We start from the raw sequence: 24,493 nt of genomic DNA, 5'->3' as shown, positions 1-24,493 counted from the left end.
CCTACCTATCTTCTGGAGCGTGCTGGGCTCGAGGTGACTTGAAAGGCAGAACTTCAGCGACCGGGGCCCTGAATTGCCTACCCCCAACAGGGAACTAATCCCCGCCCAGGATTAGTCCGAAAATAAAAAAGGCAAAATAACAAAATAGTGCCCGAAGGAAGAACTTAATAAGCTCAGCTGGACACTCACCTAACTTAACTGGGAAGTTGAATGTCTAAAGGTGAAAAAAAGCAAGATAATCAAAAACCAATTCCAACTCAAAACTCCCTTTTCAACGATCCCGGACGAGCCCCCACTTGTTACGTTCCCCTGGGGGGGGGGGGGGGGGGGGGGGGGTCTAGGCGGGGAGGGGGAAGTAACAAAAGTGACCGGGTCAGAAAAAGGAGTCAGGGAGGCAAAACAGTTAAATAAAACAGTTTTATTGAAGTAATTCAACTAAAAGAGACGGACAAGCCGTTATCACCATAAAAGAAACAAACAAAACTCAGGCGTCGGTCAGTAAGGCAAAAAGTCAAAAGGAAAGCGCAGCTCACTAGCTGGAAACACCACAAGACACTCAGCTCACTAGCTGGAAACACCACAAGACACTCAGCTCACTAGCTGGAAACACCACAAGACACTCAGCTCACTAGCTGGAAACACCACAAGACACTCAGCTCACTAGCTGGAAACACCACAAAAACACTCAGCTCACTAGCTGGAAACCACACAAATGGCACTCTGGCCCAGAGCTCACCTTTCCCTGGGCTTAAATCTCCTTGATTACTGACGAGAGTCAGCTGCACAAAAGGGAAAGGTGGCACCTCAGGCAGAAGAGGTAGTGTGACACGCCCACACAGGCACCTTCAGGAGGAGGCCCTGCTAGGGCCGTAACAATCGTCTTATACTAGTGAAACAATAATGAATATTTCTGATTAACCTTTTGAATAAGCACATGTGATGTTTATAGCTCCATTTAAGCATTAACACAAATAAAAAGAGCTTAAATCTGTGTACTGATTGGATTTTTGTCTGTTTACAAGGCAACGGAGGAGTTTGGGCAGCTTGTGGAATGCATTTAAGGCATTTCTTCACGCAGTTTGTTTATTTATCAATTCGATACATGATAATTCAACCAGGAACTCAATTGAACAAGTTAATTTTGTTACTTTAGCTTTCACGATTGGAATGCAACTAATCACATGGTCTGCTGAATCTGTAAACTATAAAATATTAGCAATCTAAATCCAAATGTGGCATGCTGAGAAAATGCTGAGTTTTATTTTTATTATTATTATTATTTATTTATTTCCCTTTGCAGCTACGGTGACTTTTTCTGTGCATTGAAACATCAACATCAGACATCAAGATGAAAAATTGGTCGGTGAAATAGGTGAACGAGGAACTTCTTATGTTTTTACAGCATGACATTCTGAAAGATCTCTGAAATTGTTGAAGAGTTGGTTTTACTCCTGAATATCAAGACTATTTCCCATAAATTCTGAAATGAGGCTCAGGGCATTTATTTACCTCAACTGAATAGAAAACTGCTCCTTTATTTAGATGCCTTGGTATACAATGTTCCTTTTTTTTGTTGTGTGCATTTTTTCCTAGAGGCTCCCCTGTTCCCTGTTGTTTACAGTCCACTTTGCTTCGGCTGCTTTTGTTATTGTGAACCTGTAAACACTTTCTGCACAGAATATAAAAAGCCTTTCAGCAGTTAAATGTGCTTTATATCTGCAATTTCCTGGGAGGCATGTCCAAAAGAATGAGGGGGGTGAAAAGAAATTAAATTATCGAAAATTATGAGTAAAACATGAAAAAAACAAACAAAAAAAACCCTGAAATTCTTTTTAACCACAAACTATGCTATTTCCCAGAATGGAGAATCTAGTCACACTTACCATCTAAAATGTGAAAGCTTCTCTTTTGTGTGTCTTTGAACTCTTCTGGTAATTATTAATTCAGGTAGAAATAAAAGTGTGAAGTGTGTGTGTCATAAGTCAAAAGTGCAAAATGTACTCACAAGCAAGTCGTGTTATGCTTTAATATTCTCATATAGGATGATTCTTGTGTTCCTCTGTGTGCAGAACTAAACAGACACCAGGGGAGTAACAGCTTCTCTACTGCAGGGCAACTGCTGTTGAAGTTACCTGTTGGTAACCTGACTTCTGTCAGTCTGAGGGGGTGCTGAACCACAGGAGGAACCATAATAATAATAATGGATTGCATTTATATAGTGCTTTTCTAGGCACCCAAAGCGCTTTACAATTCCACTATTCATTCACTCTCACATTCACACACTGGTGGAGGCAAGCTACAGTTGTAGCCACAGCTGCCCTGGGGCAGACTGACAGAAGCGAGGCTGCCATATCGCGCCATCGGCCCCTCTGGCCAACACCACTGGCCAACACCAGCAGGTGGTAGGTGAAGTGTCTTGCCCAAAGACACAACGACCAAGACAGAGAGCAGGGGGATCGAACCGGCAACCTTCCGGTTATGACTGTTATGACTGATCACCTGCAAAGTAATGACATACATGACCTGCTTGATTGGCAGCTTCAGTTAACTGTGACAGACTAAGTTACACTGTGGAAACAACCACGGTCTAAGCTATATGCTTGATCTGGTAGGTGTCTCTGGTTGTACTGACTCTCAGTATTGCATCTTTGAGCGCTTCTGCTCCTGTCCTATTATGCAGGGATTATACTTGGTTCCTGTACTTTTGTAGACTGAATAAAGTTGCCCTTGAAAGTTAACAGGGTCTGGCCAATATCGTGTAAGCAAATTAAACTCAATTGAAAACTTCCAGAAGTTTCTTATCACAAAACTTTGTTCTGCCCTGGGGTAGAACATTCAGCCTTTTCCAATCCAGGCTCCGTGCCACTCTGGTGTTCTTTCACTGCTTCTCATTTAGTACCTTTTGCCCTTGCTACTGTTGGGCATGTGTACGACCGGTCGTTCTACTTTCCCACTTTGGCTTACCATGCTGTAGCTATAAACGCTACATAAATTTAGATTGCGTTGTGCCCAAGACCAATCTTCCAAAGAGGTGGCGATAATTTATGAGGTTCAATTCATGGCACGAATACATCACCGCCACTTTATTACAACCCATCACAGGGACTGATTAAATTGATCTGCAGATTGGTGGACAGCAGCAGACACCTCATTCATCGAGGGAAAACACAAACTCAGTCAAAAGTTCCTTTGATGCCAGGTATGATGCAATAACTCTAGCCATTCAAACAGCAGATGACGACTTTCATACATGCATGAGCTTCTGTTTGGTGCATTATGGTGCATTCCCTGTATTTATTTTAGCAGCAAAGACATTTTTTCTGCCTCCCGTCTGTTCTTGTGTTTCCCCTCACCCTCCCTTCTTTTCTTTCTGTCTCTTTACCCACCTGCCAACTCAGACACACATAAACGCACACACACGCACACCTTTGCCTCACTAAAGCAGCAATGAAGATGTAAAAGAATGATCTTTGGCTGCGTTGGCTGGCAGATGTCTCTCTCTCATAGCCAGACCAAAAGATTATGTTAAAACCTCCAATTTAGTTCAGGTGCTGAACCCGCCAAAAAAGAAAAAAAAATAGCCAGCCTCTTGTGGGGAAGAGCTTAGTAGGGAGGGAGAAAGGTAGGGACAAGACTGAGAATGAATCAGGGGAGGGGAGAGAGTAGCCGAACGCACAGACTGTGTGCAGCTACTACAAGTGAGAGTTCGAGAAGACGACTTGTCTTGGAGAGACAAAGACTGATAAACCCCATAAAGGAGCAGAGTCAATGAGAAAGATCGAGAGGCGGAGAAAAGTCAGAGAGGGATAGCCAGAGTGCTGTGGAGGAGAAAGGGGAGAAGTGTGTTTGTGTGTGATGTGTGTTTGAGGAGGGGGGTAAGCGCGACAGCCGGAGCGAGTGAAGCCGAGGAGCACACATTTCCAAAAGAACCCATCCTGGCAAATGGATCACAGTGCATCAGACAGCATCCATGCAGCTATGTGATTGATTGGCTAAGGTGGAAGTGAGCCTGGAGTGTGCCAGTCAGCTGACAGAAGGGTCTCAGGCTCGGGGAAGGGGGCTTCACTAATCCTCCCACTTTAGGTGAATTCTCCCACTCATTCGGCACTTGTCCAGAGGACTTTTTTCTGTACTGGAGAAAAGGAGAGCAGAGGAGCAGAGCGCAGGACGAGGTTTCAGTGTCACTTCAGTCATGTCAGTGCTAATTGTCACCCAGCAGATCGATACCACCACCTCCAAAATGGTAAGGCTGAAGCTGCACTCATGCTGTAGTGTGCATACTGAAGAACTGTTGAGCTGGATCACTGAATGCGGCTGCAGCTTAGCATTTCTGAGTCCATGCCGCTTCTTTATTACTGCTATTTAAGCCCATGTGGTTTGCATGATGCTGTTTCACTAATCAGACTTTCAGACTTCCTGCTCTTTTGTCATTTTTTTAGCTTTGAATTGTTGCCAGTTTTCTGTCATTTACAAAAAAAGAAGAAGAAGAAAGATCACATTTAAAAGCATACTCACTGGCAGGGCTCTCATTTTCTGGATTTCAAGCATGAATCTGGTCCGTTGTGTCAGTCGACATGAGCAACCCACTGGGTCAGACCACTGGACTGTGAGTGTTATATTGTCTGGGTACAATGACAGGATGACTGCATCATTGATGGCTAGTGCTGGCCCCCCCTCCCCAGGGCTCCCATTCATAACTCACTCACCATATTTCAAGGCTCCTGGGTTAAGGTGGAAGTTAAATCAGGCTCTCCGCCTGTCTCATAGTCACACTTGTCAAGTGACCCTGGGTTCAGTGGCTGCAACAACATTTTTTTCATGGGTTTAGGTGGATTGCTACACTCTGACAATCAACAGTTTAGTACCGGTAGCCACTAAATGCTTACATGCACTGCAGAGCGACACAAAAATCCAATAAACTGAGGAGAAGCTAGAGTAATATGTGGCTACGGTTAGATGTATTTGCATTTTTTAGACAGCTAAAGTCACCTCGAGTGGTGTGTGAGCAACTGTGGTCAAGTTGCAAATCTTTAATTAGCTTGAATAAAATATTAGTTTTCAAGAGCTGACAATTGTAGTGTTCACTAAATAATCTTACAACATGCACTCTTTATTTAAAGTGCATGTCAAGAAAGATGATGTGCAATAAAAAAAAGAAAAAGCATTTGTAAGAGAACGTCAATTGGTCTGGGTCACTTGTTAAATTCCTACAATTTACAACAACACCTTTTTTTTTTTTTTTTTAAATCCCATATTTAGTCCCATATTCAGCGATTTATAGACCACACCATTTTGGGAAAGCAAATAAAGTCCATTTTTAAAAAGGATCCTGCAAACCAGAATCACCAGGCTGACTCAGAGTGTGAGGTGCATCACAGCTGGAGTGTCTCCTCTGACTCATAATAATGCAAATAAATAGCAAATAAATATACAACTATGTATAGCTACTAGCTAGAAACAGCTCTTCCAGGCTCCATTGGTAAAAAAGCATTTACAAAAGTAGGATTTTTAGATTATGGTTACAGAGAACAAACACAAAAAACAACAAATTTGTTAGATTGTTGCATTTATTTCCCACTGCTCCTTTTATATAATTAGCTCATTTCTGAAACTAATAGAATTGTTACTTTGAGAATTTTCAGATTGATCTATTATTATCATTATTATTATTATTATTATTGATAGTTTGTGTCGCGCACACTGTTAACTATAGGTGTAGGTGCTGGTTTATATTCAACACGGTAGATTTTGCCAGCCCAAAGCAGCAAAGTAGCTGCTTTTCTGAATTTTTGCTCATTTTGGCCATGGAAAAGTATTTTATTTTCAGTTTGAAAAAATGTAAAGAAACCCATCAATCGTTTCCTTCAGGCTGCATCCGGATTCATATCTTGACAGGTTTCCCTCCCCATCCTCTCTCTGTCCTCTTAGACACCTGAATCCGCAGGTCTCAATGTGTTTCACCAACTAGTCATCACTAGCACACTTTAACATCAATATACTGAATCCAGTGCTCACCTTCCCCATGTCCCAGAGCCTGGTGGGGTCCAGCCCTTTGATACATGCAGATCAGATGATTTACAGCCCGTGAGCCTCAGCCAGGCCTGTCTGAGAGTTTTGATGTGCCAGATTTTAATACAGAGCTCCTTCATACCTCCCGAGGCAGACAACACATATCACTACTTCATGTGAAGATGTCTCATTTGCCAGCTAATGCATCTAATTCCAATCACTTTTTTTCCCAGTAAAATGGTTCCTCTGAACTATTATCCCAAATGGAAATTTCTCACTTTAAAAGGCAGAAATGCTTCACTTGCTAAGTAAGAAGCAGGGGGAGGGGGGAGTGTGCAGCAGAGTGTGCTGTAATGACATTTTGGTAGAAATGTATAAATGTTATTAGAAAACACTTTTTGTGGTATGTGGCAGATTAGTTCAGTAAAAACGTGGGATATATTAGAAAAAAAAGCGAGACTCAGTATTGATTCTTTTGGAAATGACAGATGATTGACTGCAACGCAGCAAAGGCTGAAATATGAATAAGCGATTTTTTTCTGTGGACATTTGTCTCAGACGCAGCTCCTCTGTGGCATTTAAACCTTACTTCTCCTCAAACAAATCAATAATTACTTTAAATCCACGGGTTTTCTATATGTTTTTTTAGTCATTCACACAACCTTTTCACTTTCTGAGCCAGAATACCAAACAAAAAAAAAAGCTGAGTGGAGAAATGACTAATGTGGAATTGAATGTATTGATTTTTCTCTGCTAATTGAAGCCATGGTTAATGCATTCTGGCCAGTTCACTTGGCCTCCAGTCAAAATTGTGACTGAAATCCTCTAGTAAAACAAATTAAAAAGCCATCAGATAATGACAGCAGGTTGTTGTAGTAATAACAAAGCTTTTTCACGATCATGGATTTGAGGTTTGTGTGTGTGCGCGTGTATACTGTACGTGTGCGGCAAGTTCAAATGCCAAAAGTCTAGTTGGGACATATTTATTAGAACTTTTCATTCTTTCAGACCCTTTTTTTTTTATCAAACCTTTCTTTCTTTCTTTCTTTCTTATTTGCACCATCCATTTTTATCCCATTTCTAAACACGTTCCTGGCTTCTGTACACCTCATGCAGATATAATTTGAGGGACATCTGGAGGTACAAATTAACAGAGGGCTTGGGCGTATGCTGTGCTGCAATAAGCAGTGCTTGCAGCAAAACAAAGAAAACAGGGAAGTCGAGTAGCTAGGCACCTGACTTCTTACTGAAGATTAATACTGTTCATCTGGTAACACTTCTGTGGAAGCAACTGGTACAGTATTAAAATAAATTAATAAGCTGCAGCCCACACGGTGAACAGCTGAGCATTGTTAACAGAATTAAAACTGTACTGGAGATAACCAAAGTTTTAAAATACGCATGTGCCAGACAGAATTTGGACGAATGAATGAAAATGTGTTTTTGCCATACATAAAATTCATCCCAAAAATACATTTTGGAGCCACTTATTGCACATAACTGTTAAAAAATAGATTTTAGCGATTATGATTTTATCTTAAAAATATCTATGTATAGTGTTGAAGAAACATCAGCTGAAGCTGAACTAGGGCTATGCTGTACTTTCGTGTAATACCAGTTTGATGGTGATGGTGCAGTGAATTAATGCAACCTTTATTAAACCTGTTTAGTATATACAATGAAGACTTACAGTAAACAAGCTTTTTGAGGAAATGTGGATAAAAGCACACATCTCTAAACAGTTCAACGCATTCACAGGCAAACCACTGCCCCCTGCTGTTGAGATCTTATTGAAAAATAAATCATGGTATCTAATTGGACATAATTACTGTTGTTACAATTTATGACTATTTCGTTTTTACATATCATCATATATTGTCACACATTGTCACCATGAAGAAACTGTGGTCTACTGTGTAAAACATATCTTCTCAGTCAGGAGACCAGTTGTTGTGTCTCATTTGAGTGTTTCTACCTTTGTTTGGAGCCCTGCATGCTGAAAAATGACAGTTTTCTCAGTCTGTTTAAATGGGATCCAAAGAAGTTGAGACCACATGTCCATATGGGATGAGTTCAGAGGGATGCCCATTTCACAAAACACCATGCATGCTGACAACGACTGTTTGGCAGGGCGTGGTCTGTGGCGCTGCTGCAGGGGAGGCGGACACACCTGAACGGCATCAGCTCATCACACCTCCACTACATTTAGATATGGACTGGGTCCTGAGTGAGGTTGTTGGTGTTTGTATGGGGCTGACAGCTGAGAAGGTGCAGCTGAGTTGGAAACGACAACCGAAATAAAGAACGATGCTGAAAAGTGTTGAAATGTGCTCGGGTTTGTTGTGCGTCTGTTAAAGTGGTGCCGAAACCCAGGACGGGAGCATGGCGAGACCACACCCCACCACAGACTGCTTTGACATAGCAGCAGTAATAGACACATCAGAAATGAAAACTGCATAATTTTATAGGAACTTAGTTGTAACTAAAAATCTGGAAAACAATTACAGTTACTGATGTTTTTAATAATTTAATTCAATTTTATTTATATAGCCTTAAATCACAACAACAGTCACTTCAAAGCGCTTAATATTGTAAAGTAAAGACCTCACAATAATACAGAGAAACCCCAACAATCAGATGAACCCCTATGAGACAGCACTTTGGCGACAGTGGGAAAGGAAAACTCCCTTTTAACAGGAAGAAACCTCCAGCAGAACCAGGCTCAGGGAGGAGCAACCATCTGTTGCCACCAGTTGGAGGTTAGGGCCAGGCCAGAAGACATGCTTTGCAAGAGAGCCAGAGATTAATAATAACTCATAATTAAATGCAGAGTCGTGTATAAACACAGAGAAACAAATTATGTACTGCAAATAGCTCATTCTTGAACCCAATATGCAACCAGTAACTCAACTAAAACTGTGACTTAACATAACACACTCAGTTTTATACATCACATAGCTTTAGCATCTAGATAACATCTAAAAAATTGTAATTATAACAGACACCTTGTAATTTTTCTTTCTGGGATGGGTTACTCTATTGAAATGATAACAAAAGACATGCTAAGTGTCTTGGGAGTTGTAGGCCTAACACTGAAGCTGATGAAATGAGAAAAATCTGATCCAGACAAAAAAGTTTTATTCATGTTTAATTTCAGTCAGTACTGAAAGTACTGTTAGATAACATAATAATTGTTAATTAGCGTTATGAATTGACTCAGATGTTAAGAGTCAACTTCAGTTGAAAAGTAGCCCAATGCTCTTATCCATGATTGAAGCAGTCTTACTAATAACACCTTTATAAACCTTTTCAGTGTTACTGTAATCTTTTAAAGCTTATGTACATATTAGCTCTGTGGGTGGCTTGAGTAAAGGACTTAAAGAAAATTACAGTTTACACTTACAGTTCCTTCTATTCATGAAAATATAAGTACATATTTAGAAAAAAAATAGTTTGAATGTTGAAATTGTACTTACTAGCCCTTTAAGCAGCACAAAACAGAAACACTATTATAATGGTGATGGAAAGTTTTTAGGTTTTAGTTAAATATAGTTATTGTTTAGAATGATGCTTCTTCTTTTTTTTTTTCCTAAATGAGAAAAAAAGAAAAAAAAAAGAAAAAAAAAAAAGAATGATGCTTCTTCAAAAAGAGTCATGGATCATACAGTAGCTAGCAATAAATCCAGTACCAAGGCCTGGTACTGGATTTCTTTGTTTGGTTATTGCTGAGCTGCCAGAAAGATAAATCAGCCCTCAGCACACAGACTCTCTACTTGGACCACCATCTCCACCATACGTAAAATGATTCTGCTGGTCCTATTTGGGAAATGGGATCCAAGTCAACAGTGAAGCCTGAGATAACAAATGCATTTTTCCCCCCTCTTCCTCTCCAGCCCTGCATTTGCAGATTACCTTTGTGCCTCTTACACTTGATAGGCACTCATGTTTTACCCATCGTTACGGCTCACACCCGCTCACAGCTCCTGGCTCTTTTTCTATTTCCCCCCACTTCAGCACCTCCTTCCTGCTCATGCTGTCCCTCTAAATTTCCTGGGGACTTTATCTTGCCCATTTCAAATAGGATTTCGACTCAATTCGCCATGCTTCATGTCACTTTGCTGGCAAATCCACAGTTGATATAGACACATCATAAAAACTGCCGCATGAGCAAAATATGATTTGTCAAAACTTTTTTTTCTTTCCCCCCCTCCTCGTGTTATTTGTCATTTCCGAGATTTGTTTCTCCTTCCCAGTGCTCTGATTCGTCATGAGAGATTGCCGCCCTGGCGCTGGGGCAGATGGGGAGTGTCGATCAAAGAGCGATGTTGCCTTCGGATTGGTGTTGAGGCGAGTAGGTGGTTTCACAGCGGCAAGTGACAGCACCTATTAATTTGGCCATTTAATTTTAAGTCCAACAGCGTCAGGCTCCACCACCTTCAATCTCCCCCTGTCATTCAAAACAAGCCTCAAGCCAACAGTCACAAACACACACGTATACACACATTCCCCAACTAGCATGGAGAACACAAAAAAGGTTTTTAATCTAAAGCTGAAACTTCTGTGAGAATCCAAGAACCCAAGAAGAAGCCTTTAAATCAATCAGGCTTTTAACCTACCACATTTTAAACTGCAGCTGCTGCATCTTGGAGATACTTAGGGACAGATGCCGGGGTGCATTTTCAAATTGGGTTCCCTCATCGTCAGCTAGAGGTCCAACAGACCCGAATATCTCGGATAATGACTACTGATCCTCTCTCTGTGAAGCTCAGGATTGGAGGTGGAGCTTTATGACAGTATCCTCAGTGAGAAATGGACTGCAACAATGAAATGTGACACCACCGTATAAATTCATGAGTTCTCGCTCTTTCTTTCTTCCGCACCTGAACTTTTGCTCCTGCTGTGAATGCCTGCTCCCGTCACACCATCAGCTGGGGGATTTTCTTTTCTTCTGACAAGGTCAAACGTGTCTTTTATTTGATACATACTTGGAAGACCTCGCCTTCTCTGTTTCAACGTTTCCAGCTAGATTGATTGCTCCAGTGCCATATGTGTGAATGTAATGAGAGCAGCACTGTATGACTCTATTCATTCTCATTCTTTTTTAAGTTCATCTTATCCTAATTTGTGCAAGTTGTGAGATTCAATTTTTAGAATGGATTCTTATCTAAGAAAGTGTCCCTAAGGCCCCCTTATCCCTAATGGATTGTCATTCTTATGGGTTCCTAGGGCAAAAATTTGAGGGTTAAACTTCACCTTTTAAATCATGAACTTTTAATACCTTCGACATTTATTCCCTTAGCATAAAAAAATTGATCTTTTGTATAATTCATGTTGCTTAAAGCTTGTCAGAATGATCGACCGCCTCCCTTGGCACACATTAATTGCTGTCTGGCAGTCCAGCAGCTGAAGATGTGCTGGCAGTGACACAGCTTTTGAAAATACTGTGGACGGCGACCCAACAACTCCCTCTGCCACCTTTACTGTGGCAGCTGCTTCTGCACTGCCTTCATTTTTATGATGGAGGAAAGGATTTAGAGAGTGCAGCCCTCCAGAGTAGTTCCAGTCCGGGGAGAGACATGTGGCCTGATAAGTATGGCTCTTGCACAGCAGCATGAAATGAGAAACTATCCATCATAAATCATGATGGCTGCTTGACAGAATGGGATGCTCCGGCAAATGAACTTGTGAGTGTGCTTGCAGTTTTTGAATGAAAGCAAAATTGTCATATTGATGTTTTTCTTTCCTTAGGTAGCTGAGTGGCATTTATTTACTTTAAAAAATATAGAAATAAATATTTGAAATGAAGTTGCTCTTAGCCACTAGACAGTAGTGAATTCTTGGCACAGAAAGAATCCCCCCAACACTTACACATCTGGGAAGGTTGCATTTGTGATTGCAGTTTGTAGGTCTAATTTAAAAAGAAACAGAAGCTGCTAAGTTGTCTCTGTTCTGCTTGGTTATCAGGCAATATCGTTAGGAAAGGTGTATTTTTCAGTATAACTGACTTTTTTTAGCTTCTCTCATCCTTTTAAAATCTTCAGTGTCCCGCTCAGCTAATGTCAGCCAGTCTTTGCCCACAAACAAAATACTCTGACTGGGATTACAACATGCAACTCTGCCCTCTGCTGCCCAGATTTAGCGCTGATCTGCTCACAGCACTGCTGCATTTAGCTCTACATCCAGCAATGGGGAGGCCCAGAAATAATCCAATTTTGTCCATATATGATTTTAGTCAGTAAGTTAATCGGATACGAGAAAATAGCAGCGAGTCTAAGTCAGACCACAATGCCAGTCTGGAAAGTTTCTTTCCTTTCTTAATTGTATTAATAATTATGCTGAGGATGTTACTCAGCCCACCTTAACATTAACTGCATCAGTGCTCTCAGGATTTCCTGCTGTTTGACATATCTTGCTTCACAGGCTTTTTTCTCTTTTCTTCTCCTTCTGCTTAATCGCATCACAGTACCTAAAAATTGAATTCCATTTCTGGGTTGTCTGCCACAGTCTGAGATGGATTTGATGGGTTGAAACACATTTTTGGGGGGGTGGGCATGAGTCTGTACTGTGCAAGTTGGAAGCTGTGGCAGTGTGTGCCTGTCTAATCTTTTTTTAGGAAGTCATCTTAATTAAAGGGTAAACTTAAACAGATGTGGGCTGTTATATGTGAGGGGTGTTTGCAATTCATGTGGCGTTAAGCTTCTCCTTGAGGACTCGAGAACTTGAGAGGTAGTTGGGCTGTGGTGAGTGGTTGAGTTAGTCTGTGTTTGGCAGAAATCCCAGCATGCTGAGCTTGTTGAATACACAGAGGGAGGTGTTCTGTATGCTGTGACTACTCACAAAATCAAATTAGATGACAGATTCCGGGTCTGTTGTATAAAATGAGTCTCCTCGAGCTGGCACAGCAAAAAAAGAAGTGTGTCTTAGAGGCCAGTCAGCATCGCAAAGAAACTGTTTTGACTGCCTTTAGATGTTTTCCTTCTTGAAATTTAAAATGTGTAATCGTTTACTTTAAAAGTGGCTCTTTTTTTCATTTCAAAACATTCAAAGTTGTTTCGTTTAAACAGATACACTGATAATTAAGCAATCATTTAATTCATGTCTTATGTAAAACAAAAGAAAAAAAAAGGAAAAAAAAGCCAAACATTTATCAGGTACAGCATCTCAGATGTGAGTGAGGATATAAGAAAGTAATAAACAAGACAGTGAGTGTCCTTAGGATTTGGATGGCTGCTGAGATGACAGCAGACAATTTGAAGTGGTCCCTTTGGGCTCCTCGAAATTATACATCATTATTCTGTTAAAACAGGAAACCAACAGGCAGACGAGTCAGTAATAGAAATAATTAGCTTGATGTGTGATTTAATGGAGCTCCAGGCTTAAAATGCAAGTTTATTCTGTCTCAAAGGCGGTGACTCGTCTCATCTCTGTGTTTGCAGCTTGCATTTTGCAAGAAAACAGTATTTTTGTTGTTTAATAGGAAAGCAAATAAGCGTCTCTTGTCACCTGTCACCTGAAACACAGAGGGTGTAAACTAATATGGAAGATTGGGACCACAGGAAATCTCACTGAGTGATATCAGAGAAACCAATCTTCCCATTTTATGCTCTATGAAAACCTGTCTCCTTGAAAATATGTCATGCCTGTCTGGGTCTTCTGCGCCGTGGTCCACATGAGGGCACTCTTGCTCTCTGCAAAGCGGCTCTGTAACCCAAATGGAGGCAAAGATTAAAAACAAAACAAACAACAACAAAAAAAACCCCAACTATTAGATTTACTAGAACCTGATCTATGTGCCAAGTCAATCACCGCAAGTTTTCACCGCAAAACCTGCACTTTAATGTGTTAAGGTTGCTTTGTGTCGTTCGCAGCTGTTTTGCACACCACCTGGTGTCTGCGAATACTTGTAAGGCAAAGCCCCATCACTCCCTGGACGTTTATCAGCCGTCACCTTCTTTTCTACCACAAGGGAGGGAAAGAGAAGCGGGATAGCAACCAGCCGAGGCTGGCTTCTCCCCTTTTTTTGGTGCTCGAGTCAGCCTCCTTGTATTTGCATCAGTTCGGGATCAAGTTGGGAAAGTGTGGGAACTGCGTTGCTGCAGGATCGTTGAGACCCGACCGGCGAGCCTGAAAGTACGTGCCATGCATCCTGAACACAGAGTGATATTTTTTTTTCTTTCTTTCAACTGAACCAGAGCGTCGTGTAATCGAATCACTCCAGCCATAGCGGATCGACCTGCTCGAACTTTTTTGTATATGTGTGTCCGCGCGCGCGCATTTATTGATTGAGAGCAGAGCCAAGTTATCCCTTCTTTATTTTATGACAAGCAGTCGACATGGCGTCACTGTATCAGAGATTGACCGGCAAGATCAACACGAACAAATCCTTCCCCAACCCTCCAGAGGCGAGCCACCTCCTCGGGCAAAGTGTGGAAGGGGAGAGTGCGGCGCAGAGCCAACGAACCCGGTTTCAGCAGCACGGCCGGCGCTGCGAGGACGAGGATGTAAGAAACTTAAACTGTAGTCACCTTTACTTGTCCGAATGCATTTTCTGACCACTTTCAGATAGTTACAGTGCCCTCTAAGACACACTAAGCGAGTTGGATATTGGCGTAATATATGGAATTTTGGCGCTAGTAAATCTCCCAGTCTGTTTAATGCCCTTCTGCTTGCTCTCCCCTTTTAAAGGCAGACTTGTCAAACTTACGTCATCCCCTCAATGGTTGGCTTATCTGTCAATAAATGACGCATCACTTACGTCTCTTGAAAAGCAACGTGCGTTCTCTGGCGCCTTCTGGTAACTTTATAAACCTTACAAATGGCTTCTTAGTGCTTTGACACCTCCGTTAGAGGTTGTCGAGTGTTGCTTATTTGTCTAGGGATGCTACTGTAACCCAAGTGTGCCTTACAATTAGATTAGAACTAATGTTTAAATCGTGACTTACAACAACACCCCCGCCCCCCAATCCTCCATGCTGATTGGTTTTATTGGGATCTGCGCTAATCATTATGTGTCTCCTAGCCGTTCTTCCAACCTTCTCCAAACATGTTCGCATTTTTTTTATTGTCGTTAAAAATCTTCAGTTCTGAAACTACATTTGTTTACCTAAGCTTATTTATTTGTGGGAGTGGTTTTTACAGACTCGTTTAGGTCGTCCAGGCTCTTTAAAATCTACTTTTGACCGTTTAAAGCGCCTGTCTGAGCCTGACGTGATGCCAAACATGAAAGTGGTGCTGTTCATGGTGCTGAAACTTGATCTTCCACTCGCTGCTGCCGCTCTCCGCAGTGCTGAGGGAATAAATCCACAGAGCAGGTTTAATGGGGCCACTTAGGTTTGTTTGTCTTAAATTTATTAAAATACAAGCAAAAAAAAAAAAAAACAAGCATAAAAAACACTATTTTTGTATTCTCGTAAACACATTTAAAAAAAAAATCTTTGCACTTAAAATTATAAATTTAACCGTGAACTGAGGTGGACCACATCACCGTTAAACAGATACAAAACATATAGTATGAAAATTATTCACATATTTTAGAAACATAAAGAAACATTTGATATTATTTTTCTTGATTTAAAAATATAATTGTTTTCACATGAAACAAGTAAACAAAATGAACAAACAGGGGCACAAATATACTGCAAGTGGGTCAGTTTATTTTAAAAAAAATAAAGTTTTATGAAACAAATATTGCCATTTAATAAAGGAGCTGATCTACTGTCACAAAAGGATGTGGTTAAAAATGGTACTTTATTGCTAATTTTCTAAATCTTATACCCTTTTAGAATAAGAATTAAAATAAAGCAGCTGCGGTCAGGTGGCAAAAGTAAAGCTGTTAATGGAGAATCCACAATTTGTCAAAAAGCAATTTGCCAAAATAAAAGTGAATCTATTAAAAGACAAAGAAGGACATACTTTAGTCTAGAGTTGTGAATGGTTTGAAGATCTTCAGACTTTGAAATCAAGGTTAGTCCAGATTTTGGAGTTAAATCTTATGTTTGCTTTAATGGCTGAAATCTTGACAACATTGTTTTGTTTTGATTTTTAGTTAAACTGAAAATGCAAAAATGTTTTCACTTTCTTTTAGTGATACTTTCTTGCCTGATAAATTTCTAGTTATTCCCCCTGTCTAACTGTATGTCAACTGCAGGATACAACCTATACACCATCATAAGCCCAATTTGGAATATGGCTGCATCAGAGTTAGTGGTGCTATAAGATAGTTTAAAAAAACAGAACTTTTCTGTTTTCTTTTCTTTCAACAAATCTGTCTGGCCTGTGTAGTCATCGCTCAACCCTGGTATTTGAAATGAAATTAGCTTAATCAATGTTGAGGTGGTAAAACATGCAAGGTGGTAAAATTTATTTATTTATTTTTACTCTAAGGTGACAATAAAGAAGCATGCCTTTAATCCCCATGTATTTGAGATATGGCTGACTTTGAAGATGGAGAGATTTGGTCTGTTAAACAATGAAACCAACTAAGTGCCTGTTAGGTTTTGGTATATTTAGTTTTGGAACTTTCACATTGGAATTATACATACGCATGTACAGATTGGTGACAAAGAGTATAAGTTGTGTTAGTACGGTGCTGGGTTGTGACATGCCACCAGAACAGCTTCATTGCCCCTCAGCACTGATTCTAAAAGTCTCTGAAAGTACTAGAGAGAAACTCATTCGGTGTTTTGAAGTTGCCGAATAAGTTGGTATCAATCTGCATATGATCCATGTCGTGTTCATGCTGATCAAGTCATTTAGTGACCCCCTATTTCCTGTGCATAGAGAGAGATACTGTCATCCTGGGTAAGATCACTTCACTCAGGGCAGAAATATTTATTATAGGTGATTACTCAGAATGCCCAGCTAACCTTCCCACTACAATATAGAGCCACTGGTTCCAGCTCCACTTTATGCAGGGGTCTGGATCAAGCTTTTTTTTTTTTTTGGTGTGTTTCTATTGTTTTTCAATTTTATCCAGCTAACTGTCTTGCTGCAGACTCTAATGTTGTAGAGGTGCAGGAGGTAAAATGGTGGTTGAGCTTTGCATGAATATAACATGAGGTTGATTTATTGACTGGTGGTCATGTCTTTATGTTTGTTGGTGCAGGGAACTCGAACATGATCTGAAATCAATATAAACAGTGATGTATAGTCCATATATATCCACCTGAGAGCATGCTGTGTGATACTGCAGAAGAAAGAATTCTGAATACAGGCCTGTTCAGTGATCGTGGCAGGGGGGAAAGACAGTGTTTTCACTGGTTCAGTTTTTAAGTGCTCCTACTATTTAAACTCATATCTAAACAGTACTCTTATATTGCTTCTGACTAGAGCACATTTTGAATGTCAGTCCAAGCTTTGGCGTCTCTCCAGCTGCGTGGCCTTAATAAGTGAGTCTGGTGGAGGTGACATTTACATCATGCTGTGTGTGGATGAGAACTAAAGCCCACTGGGATGAAGAGCTCATCCAGTGACTCAGGCTCCCCACAGCGCCACCACACAGCTCAGCCCTGCCACTTCAAAACTTTACCCAGCATTTTCTCCTCCTCTGCTGCTCCACCCTTACACTGCACTTTCTGTGTGACTCTTTTTATACTGGCTTAAATTTGAGCCCAGTACCTACGAGGGAAGCCTTGCATTGTAGAATTTGCATGTTCTTCTCATGCTTGTGTGGCTTCTTTCCTGGGTACTTTCATTTCTTCCCACAGTCCAAAGACAGACTGGCAACCTGTCCGTGCTGTACCCCACGTTTCACACTATGACAGCCAGATTATGCTCCAACCTCACTGCTCATCCTGAATTGGATGTCAGATAAATCCACTGGATTGAAATAAACAAGGCACTTTAAAAGTAGCATCCAATAAATCAAGCACCATATCCAGTGCAGTGTTTTAGAGCGAATATATTTTGTTGTCTTCCGCCACTATGATGAGAGAATTTTTACCTACTATGGTATTATAATGTGAGAAGATATAGTTTTAGCCCTCGTACATGCTGCATGATAGATTATAGATAGACAGATACTGTATAAATGAGACACGCTAGATTTATCACAGAATTAGTTCATAGTTGTGGTACTACAGCCACTAATTATTACCAACAGAATTATTGAATCACAATATTATCATATTAGATTGCTTATATATACTCCTAGTTGTATAATAAGTTGCTGATCAGTGTTTGTTCTCACTATGAGGACTCCATACATAGGAATTAGTCTCCCTCACAGAGACAATGCATTTAAACAACTCATTATCGCTTTTGTTTGGCATGAGCTTGACTTACTCTCTACTGTGGGCTAAATCCTTCTCTGTCAATATATTTGATAGTGATCTTAGTCTGAAATCCCCTCTGATAACGATTGCAGGCTGGTGGAACAACTCATTACAATCTAATCAAACATGTTTGGGTTTTTTTCTCCTCGCAAAGCTTTCTCTATGCAAGCCTATGCTATCTGCAATATGCCCTCAGGATATATACGGGAGATCAGTTTTAATGTTGAAGTAACTTCAACTGTCATCTGCTAATACTCAGCAGATCTCAACTATGGAAAAGCAGAAATATGAAAAGTTCAATCTTCCAGTGTTGTGTAGCCTTTCACCCTCTGTTAGTCCAGTGGAAGCCTGATTACATGCAAAGCCTTTGGGTTCCTAATTGATCCTATTTCAGCCTCATTAATTAGATATGTCCTCCAATAGCATTTAAACCTGCAAAAAGTAGAAATGGATCTTTATGTTTTCCTATCAAAGTCTCATCCTTGTGGTGTGATTTTGTTTTTTTCCTCAGCAGGCCCCATTACACAAGTAAACACCTCGTCTTTGTTTGCCCGTGTCCACTACAATCAGCACAATCGTAATGAGACTCGAGAGAGATCTGGCGAAGATTCAGACCTCTAGCAAACCGAGACATGCGGGCGTTTTTGTGTGATATATGTGTGAGTGTTGGGAGGCACACAGTCCCACAGTTCTACTTTTTTTACCCTCTCCTAACTCATCTCACTTGTTCTGCCGTCTAATGGCTTTGCGCCTGCACTTTGCATTAAGAGGGATGAGGAGGGGGGAGAAGGGATAAATCCACAACTGCACATTAACACACACACACACACCAGTTCTCTCCCCCTTTCTTTATCTCTCTGTAAAACACACACACGCACATGCGGACAAAATGAGGATATTTTTCAGGGTATGGATTATGAGACAGCCGATCCCTGAAATGCCCTTTTAATAAGCTGGCCAATATCAGATTTCATTTTTACGATAACACGAATAATAATGATGAAAAACAGTAAAAAAATGAAGCAGTAAATATACTCTGTATCAAAGAATGGGCTTTTTATATCTTTTTTTTTTCACCGTGTCAGCAGATGCGCAGGTTACTTTGGAGTATAATAGCTCTCTAAATAAGTCATGGGAATCATTTTTCCCCACAGTGGGCAAACAGATTCAGTTTATTTTTTACACTACCATTCTCATAATTGTAATCTTTTCTATATTGCTTTGAATCCAGCATATTCATGACTGTGATTAGGCTTCTCTCATGTTATCTAAATCCCTTGCTACTATGTTAAATCCTGCAGCATGTCATATTTTTGACTATCTTCATACTCTGACAATACTGTTTACTGTATATTAAATGATGAATTTGAACAAACAAAACCCTGTGTCCGATTTGGTTAGGTATATATTTCACAAGGTACATTTGTGTAGGTCATGGTATATTAATAGAAGCAGCATGAATGCTTATTTGATAAAGCTCACTTGGACCAGTACTCAGTTACTGATAATCTATTTGATATTGTACTGTACCTGGCAAGTGCAGAGCACCACTGTTTTCAGATTAACCACTTATCCACAAATTCTGTACTTGGGGTCACAGCTTTGTTTAATGATCTAATTTGGGCCAGTTTTTAACTGTTTTAAATATGGCCTCACATTTGACTATAGCATGCTTTGGTATACAGAGAAATCCATGGTCGATTTAATGACTCTTGTGCTGTGGCTGCAAAATAAGGCAAGGCAAATTTATTTGTATAGCACAATTCAACAACAAGGTGATTCAAAGTGCTTTACAGAGACATTAGAAACAAAAACAAATAAAAAGTATGATTTAAAATTGATTAAAACAAGCGAACAAACAAACTAACTAAACACACACATTTCACACCTGTTCGCGCGATCTGAACCCTTATCGTAAGGGGAGCTACCAGTCCTTCTGTGGACGAGCTACTTTCTATTTTAAATTCCCTGAATTTAAAGTACTCTCTAGACCCAGTCTAGACCCAGCTGGGGAGCTACCCAGAGCTCTAATCCCACTTAACAAACAAACAAACAAACAAACAAACAAACAAACAAACAAACAAACAAACAGTATATAAAATTAAAACAGATAAAATCAGAAATAGATAAGATCAGTAGTTAGTGTAAGTTTTGAAATTTAAGCTTAAAAGTGTGGATTTGGTGCTTTATTCAAATGCAGCTGAGAACAGGTGAGTCTTCAACCTGGATTTAAATAAACTGAGTGTTTCAGCTGATCTGAGGCTTTCTGGGAGTTTGTTCCAGATATAAGGAGCATAAAAGCTGAATGCAGCTTCTCCGTGTCTGGTTCTGACTCTGGGAACTGATAAAACACCGGATCCAGATGACCTGAGGGATCTGGAAGGTTCATACTGGGTCAGGAGGTCACTGATGTATTTTGGTCCTAAACCATTCAGAGCTTTATAGGCCAGCATTAGAACTTTAAAGTCTATCCTCTGATGGACAGGCAGCCAGTGTAAAGACCTCAGAGCTGGACTGATGTGGTCCACTTTTTTGGTCTTAGTGAGGACTCGAGCAGCAGAGTTCTGAATGAGCTGTAGTTGTCTGACTGATTTTTTAGGTAGACCTGTAAAGATGCTGTTACAGTAATCAAGCCTACTAAAAATAAATGCATGGACTAGTTTTTCCAGGTCCTGTTGAGACATCAGATCTTTTATCCTTGAAATATTCTTGAGGTGATAGTAAGCTGACTTTGTTATTGTCTTAATGTGTTTTTCTAAGTTTAGGTCTGCATCCATCACTACACCCAAATTTCTCGCCTGGTTTGTGGTTTTTAGATGTATAGATTGAAGTTCTCTGGTGACCTGTAATCGTTTTTCTTTGGCGCCAAAGACTATTACCTCAGTTTTGTTTTTGTTTAGCTGGAGAAAATTGTGGCACAACCAGTCATTAATTTCCTCAATGCATTTACCAAGAGCCTGTACAGGGCCTCGGTCTCCTGGTGACATTGTGATATATATTTGTGTGTCATCTGCATAGCTGTGATAGTTTATTTTGTTGTTCTTTATAATCTGTGCCAGTGGGAGCATGTAAATGTTAAACAGAGGGGGTCCCAAGATGGAACCTTGGGGAACTCCACATGTGATACTTGTCTGCTCGGATGTGAAGTTACCTATTGATACAAAGTATTTCCTGTTTTCTAAGTATGTTTTGAACCAGTTTAGTACAGTTCCTGAGAGACCTGCCCAGTTCTCCAGTCGTTTGAGTAATATGTTGTGGTCAACTGTATCAAATGCTGCACTGAGATCCAGTAAAACTAGGACTGACATTTTTCCACTGTCTGTGTTCAGACATATGTCATTAAACACTTTTGTCAGAGCGGTTTCAGTGCTGTGGTTCTGTCTAAAACCTGACTGGAAGGCATCGTAGCAGTTATTCTGTTTTAAGAAGTAATTGAGCTGTTGAGAAACTGCTTTTTCAATGATCTTACTTAAAAATGGGAGATTTGAGATCGGCCTGTAGTTGTTCATCTGTGTCTTGTCAAGATTGTCCTTTTTCAGTATAGGTTTGATTACAGCAGTTTTTAGTGGCTCTGGAAACACACCTGACATTAAGGAAAAGTTGACGATCTGTAACAGGTCTGACTCTAAAGTCTTTGAGACCTTTTTGAAAAAACTTGTTGGCAGGACATCTAAACAGCAGGAGGAGGAGTTCAGTTGACCTAAGATGTCCTCCAGGTCTTTGCTGTTAATCAGGTGAAACTGTTTGATGGTGTTTAAACTGTTTTTCGGTGGACACAGTACATAACCTGGATCTGCTGTTGATGTACCAACTGCTTGTCTAATCTTTTGGATTTTGTCTGTGAAGAATTTGGCAAAGTCATTGCAGGCCATGGTTGAATGAAGTTCAGCTGCCACTGACACAGGAGGGTTTGTTAGCGTGTCAACTGTAGAAAATAAGACCCGAGCATTATGGCTGTTTTTAGTGATGATGTCAGAGAAGTAGGACCTTCTTGCACTCCTCAGTTGTAAATTATAATTGTGAAGTTTCTCTTTATAGATGTCATAATGAACCTGGAGGTTTGTTTTTCTCCATCTGCGCTCAGCTTTCCTACACTCTCTTTTTTCATTTTTCACCAGTGTGGAGTTTCTCCATGGAGACTTTTTCCTTCCAGAGATAACCTTCACCTTAATGGGGGCAATAGTGTCCATTACATTTAACATTTTTGCATTAAAGCTATTGACGAGCTCATTGACTGAACCTCTGGACAGGTCAGGTGTTAATGGGAAGACCTGGTTAAAGATCTCACTACTGTCTTCAGTTATACACCGTTTTGTGATCACTGCTGTTGATATTTTTGTGTGGGCTGAGATTTTACTTTCAAAGAAAACACAGTAATGATCAGATAAGCCCACATCAGACACAGTAATGTTTGAAATGCTCAGGCTCTTGGAGATCAGTAGGTCAAGAGTGTGTCCTCTATTATGTGTGGCCTCTGTTACATGCTGAGTCAGCCCAAAGTTGCCCAGAGTGTTACTCAGGTCTTTAGTCCCTTTGTCCTGAGGGTTGTCCACATGGATGTTAAAATCCCCAACAATAATTACACAGTCGAAATCAACACAGATCACAGACAGCAGTTCACTGAGGTCATTAAAAAAGTCTGTGCAGTATTTGGGAGGCCTGTAAACATTAAGAAACACAACTTTGGATGGGGCCTTCAGCTGTAAAGCCACATATTCAAAAGACTGAAAACTTCCAGGAGATAGCTGCTTACATTGAAATGATTCATTAAATAAGACAGCAACCCCTCCTCCTCTCCTGCTCACCCTGGCCTCACTGATAAAACTGTAGTTAGGAGGGGTCGTCTCGATGAGAACAGCTCCACTGTTACTTTGGTCCAACCAAGTTTCAGTTAAAAACATAAAATCAAGGCTGTGCTCAGTGATTAAATCATTAATTAAAAATGTTTTCCCAGCTAGAGATCTAATGTTTAATAAAGCCAACTTAAGTGTTTTTGAGGCATTACTTGTCCCCTCGTGTTTGGGAGCAGTCTGTGGCACACAAGGTATGTTTACTATATTTAAAGATCTTTTAGAGTGCAGCTCTCTGTGTTTTGACCAGGCCACATGTCTCCTTCTGTCACCTAAAAGTACAGAGATTTTAAAACCTTCTAGTAAACAGGGTCCCAGCTTCTCCTGGGAAAAGTCACCACTGCCATAATCCTCGCAGCCCGGACCCTCCACACATCACACATCAGACTGCGGAGACAAAGCATGAAGGTGGTAAGGAGGAACTAAGGGGGGCGAGGCTGGGCAATGTGACTTCGATTGCTCTGTTGAGGGTGGGGCTCGGTGGCGAACCTTTGGCTGCTTTGGTGGGGGGTTTATGGGGGACAAAGAGGGATTGGGCCGGGGGGTAGATCTGAGCCCAGCATTGACCCGCTCCATCATCTCTTCAGTGAATTTCAGGTGTGGGGAGGAGGGAGAAAGGGAGGGGGAGGAGGGTGATGGGGGTGATGGCCTGTCAGGGGTTTGGGGGACTGGGGAAGATCCTGGTCCTGGTCGTTGGTGTTGTTGAGAGAGTTGGAGGCAAATAGGGACCCCTCTTCTTGCCTCTTCTTGCCTCAGATGTCTCTCCTTTCTGAGGCTCTTCCCGGGTGGGGGCAGATGGAGCTCCTCCTCAAGGTTTCTGCTGGGCTTTGTCTGTTCTTGGAGTACTGTTTGTTCCTCTTTATGAGATAACTCCTCGTTTATCTCAGCCTTGGCACCAAGCACAGATGGATGACGTATGGAATAAAACAAGTTGGAGGTGAACAGTTTCACCCCTGACTTGTTAAAATTAAATCCATTTGCTTTAAACAGATGCCTGCGTTCCCAAAAAATATTAAAGTTGTTGATAAAATGCACTGAGTGGTCAGCACATGCTGATATAAGCCATTTATTCAGTGTAAACAACTGAATAAGTCAAAATCATCACCTCTCCACCACTGTGCTTGGAAGTTGATATGAAGTGTTGAGTTGATATTCTTTGTTTGGTTTTCACCAAATCTCCCACGATGCATTATGTCTGTTTTGTCTGTCCAAAGGACATTGTTATAAGATTCTTGTGGTTTGTCCCCATGTAATTTGCAAACCTTAGCCATGCTCTCATGTCCTTTTTAAAAAGAAGAGGCTTTCTACTGGCAACCTTTCCAAACAAGACATACTTGTTCAATCTTGTACTGTCATGAACCT

General features: G+C 40.7%; 1 protein-coding gene across 1 annotated transcript in view; it reads left to right on the top strand.

Annotated features, from left to right (window-relative positions):
* LOC308385932 (A-type potassium channel modulatory protein DPP6-like) overlaps window positions 1-24,493 on the top strand; it is a 235,014-nt gene that overhangs the window by 38,227 nt on the left and 172,294 nt on the right. The gene's annotated exons all lie outside the window — the stretch shown is intronic.

The sequence above is a fragment of the Rhamphochromis sp. 'chilingali' genome (genome assembly GCF_963969265.1).
Source record: "Rhamphochromis sp. 'chilingali' genome assembly, chromosome: 18".
Lineage (NCBI taxonomy): Eukaryota > Metazoa > Chordata > Actinopteri > Cichliformes > Cichlidae > Rhamphochromis > Rhamphochromis sp. 'chilingali'.
This window is presented reverse-complemented; position numbering and strand designations above follow the sequence as displayed.